The sequence below is a fragment of the Euphorbia lathyris genome, chromosome 6 (assembly GCF_963576675.1).
Source record: "Euphorbia lathyris chromosome 6, ddEupLath1.1, whole genome shotgun sequence".
Lineage (NCBI taxonomy): Eukaryota > Viridiplantae > Streptophyta > Magnoliopsida > Malpighiales > Euphorbiaceae > Euphorbia > Euphorbia lathyris.
This window is the reverse complement of record NC_088915.1, coordinates 76,491,014-76,494,919: the sequence shown is the minus strand read 5'-3', so window position 1 is coordinate 76,494,919 and position 3,906 is coordinate 76,491,014. Positions and strand designations below refer to the sequence as shown.

General features: G+C 29.1%; 1 non-coding gene across 1 annotated transcript; it reads right to left on the bottom strand.

The window, feature by feature from the left end:
• Positions 1–3,140: 3,140 nt before the first annotated feature.
• TRNAG-UCC (transfer RNA glycine (anticodon UCC)) lies at positions 3,141–3,212 on the bottom strand. Its single transcript has one exon. It is a non-coding gene; the product is annotated as a tRNA-Gly (tRNA).
• Between the last annotated feature and the right edge of the window lie 694 nt (positions 3,213–3,906).

The window sequence follows — 3,906 nt, the reverse complement described above, 5'->3', positions numbered from 1 at the left end:
GACACTGAGTAATCAGAGTGCTGAGTTGGAAGCTGACCTTAAGTGTTAATTCCCAACTCATAAGTAAAACGGTTCTAATCAGCTTCTGACTAAAGCTCTCTTACATCTCTCTCGGTCGTGCTGACCAAAACTGAGTTAAGTAATTTAAAGAATAGATTAAGTCAGCATAATTAAGCAAAAAAGTTACATTAGTTCCTAACCTCCACCCCTTGGAACTAATTACACGGGACCAACATTATCTTTCTAACCCTTACTCCTCATTTATCTGCTTTGTGTTGTGCCTAGTAAACTGTAAAACGTATTTACTGAGTTGAGTGATCTGAGTACTGAGTTCAAGAATAGTCTTAACAGCTATCTCCTGACTCTCGGCAGAAGCAGTTTTAGTTACCAGTTAACTAAACTTGCCTCTGACCTTACTCAGCACCACTGTGCTAAAAGACTTAGTGAAAGTCTTAATATAAAAGAAGTCAGCCTTAACGTGAAATTTTTAAAATAGTTCCTAACCCCCTATTGGAACTAACTTTTTCACGTTACACGGGACCAACATACATGTATTGCATGTAATATTGGGCGATAATTTTTAAATGGTCCTCAATGAAGTTTAGTTGGAAGTGGTGGTAGAGCTGATATCTTATCCGTAAATTTAAGGTGATAGTTCCATAATTTTGGATATTATAAGTTTAATTGCGACGCATCATTTTTAGTGAGATCATCCCAATGTTTTTTTTTTTAATGATGGTTTGAGATTGCAACAACTTGGTTTCAATGTCAAGAGGAGGACCAATTGGGTCTATTATTTTTGCATTAGACGTGGAATTATTAGCAATTTTATGCTCTTTACGGGTGGTTCAGGAATGTGGATACCAAACTATTATAATTGCATCTGATTCAACTTCTGCTATCAATTTACTAAAAGATAATCAAAGTTTGTCTAGCTGGCTAGGTGTCATCCTTGGATGCATTTTTGAGGTAGCTCGCGGTTTGTCCTCAATTGAGTTTATATTTGAGAGGTATCAAGCAAATATTGTTGCACAAAATTTAATTGCTTGGGTACGCGCTCTCTCTCTCTCATTTGGAAAATTTTATAGAAGATTTTCTTGCTAGTGTTTCTTCTTGTATTCAAAATGGTGCAATTTTCTTACTAATGTTGGCAGCAAAAAACAATTTTACCCATAACATTGGCAAGTTGCATCAATTTTTAAGAAATAATTAATCAAACTGTCTTTTGAATCATGAATCATGTCATCTATATATCACGCATGCTTCATTTCATTACTTATTGGTAGTAGATCCCAAACATACAAATAAACATGAAAAAAATAAAAGAAATTTTTAAAAATTATGTTGTTTTTTTTTTCATGAGTTGGACTAAAAAAATCCAAATATTTCACCCAATTTAAAAATTATTAAATTATAAAAAAAAATTGTGAAGTTTTTTAGAACCAACTAATATGCAACTGGTGTAAAATAAAGAACAAAATATTCGAGTTTTATAACGATATCTAAAATTGATTAAACTTGTCTAATAATAGAAGTAAAATCGTACCATTTTAAATTTAAGGTCAAAATTACTCATGATTGTCAATCTTATAGATATTTTTCAAAATCGTTTTTTTTATCCATAAAGTTTATTAAAGATAAATCACATTTACACTTTTATAAATTTTAAGATAAAAAGTTCACATTTACAATCCCGTTATTTTATGGTCTTGTTGCTTAGAGTAATTTTGAGACATCTACTGCATAAAGATTTTAGCTTCTATTTATTCCAGAATAAACTATGCATATTTTTACAGTAGGACCATTAAACTTTAAAATGTAAGATTAAAAGTTACCGAACTTAACATTAAATTACATCCATGATCACTATTATCGTTGATAACTCACTGTTCGACAAGTTAATTTATCTCTTTCTCCTTTTTATACCCCTCCCTTCACAGGAGTATGCAGTAGATGTCTCAAGGCAACAAGACCATGAAATGAGGGGAACTCCATTGAATAGATTAGGTTTTTATTTTTCCCCCGACCCGAGAAATAGATTGAGTTTTTATTTTGACAGTATAAAGATTTTAGCTTCTATTATTCCACAGAATAATCTTGCTTAAAAAAAACACAGTTCAAATCTCGACACTCTCCTCTCCTCTCTCGACTCTGATTCGGACTCCTCCACCATCACGAGAGAAAAAGATAAAAATGTAAAAGAAAAACGAAGAGTATGGTAAAATAGGAAAATAGACAAGTTAACGTATTGAATGAGAGTCAAATGTCAAAATAGTTGGTCAACGATAATAATGGTCATAGATTTAATTTAGTGCATAGATTTAATTTAGCGAAAAGCTTCGTAGTTATTATATTATGTTTTAAAGTCATACCGTGAAAATGAACAAAATTCAATAACTATGGGTATTTACCCTTTATTTTTTATGTAAAAAAAATTATATTACCAAATGTTATTGACAAAAAAACATTATTAGGCTTATGATCTTTTATTTTTTGGTTTATTAAGTCATTAATCTTTTATTTAGATACATTAAATCCTTAATTATTTATTTTTTATCTCATTAAATCATAGTAAGTTGTGAATATCTAATTATGTTAAAAAGATGTTACTAATTTCATCTGTATTTAAAATTAAAAAAAATTGATACAGTTTGAATTAAGGTTTTTACAGTTTTCCTACAGTACAAAGGTTTTTACAGTTTTCCTACAGTCACATTACATATTTAAAACTACTTTTAAACAGTGAAAAAATACAAATTTCGAATGTAGGTGTAATGAATAATACTCTGTTAACCGAGTTTCATGTTCAAAACTGATTTTTTTAATTATTAATGGTTTAATGTGACAAAAAGAAAAAAAAAAGAAATTTAATATATCTAAATAAAAAAATTACAGACTTAAATCAAAAAATTAAAGGTTAAGGACGTTTTTTGCCCATTTTTTTTTTATAAGAAAAAATAAAAATAAATAAATAAATAAAATAAAATTGGCAAAAAACGTCCTTAACCTTTAATTTTTTTTTTTTCGAGTTTAACTACTCCCCATCCCACTATGTCCCATTGAGATTTTTTAAATAACAAAATAGAAATACGATTAATATATAATATTTATTTTTTATGGAAAAAAATTAAAAAAAAACATGCGTCTGCCGGGAGTCGAACCCGGATCTATTGCTTGGAAGGCAATTATCCTAACCGTTGGACTACAAACGCTTTGATGTTAACATCACGACTTTAAGATATTAGTACAATACATATCAATAAGCTCATTAATTTGACAGCTCAGTTGCTTTAAACTGCATAAGCATAACAAGAAGCATAGGTAGTGGTAGAACATTATTTTTCTTAATTATGCCAATAATAAATAACATAATAGCTGAAACTAAAAATTAATTTTTTCCATTAAGAATTTTATAATTTAAAATAGTTAAATATTCACGATGTATGATGTATACTATCTATTTAAAAGGTGTTTGACGAGTCTCGAAACGAAAAATCGAACAAACTATAAAAAATAAAAGTTAAATATTCCCATGTATCTTCTGTTTAGTTTGAGTATTAATAAGATATAATAATGAGAGTCTTATCGATATTATAGTGTTACTTTGCCTGATGGATCTTTTATAAGAAATGAAATCAAAATAATAGAGAGATTTTTGTTACTTTATTTGGATGTTTGGGGACCTTATAATATAATTGCTATTTATAAAGTTAAGTATTTTCTTATCATGATGGATGATTATATTGTTTTGTTAAAACATAAAGCACAAGTTTTTAAAGCAATTGAAACTTTTTTACTAGACACAATATGATGATATACCCCCATACGCAAATGCCCCTTGGGCTTGCAGCGTGCACAACACAGGCTCATCCCGCCATGTGTTTTAATTCCACAAATTAATGAGGT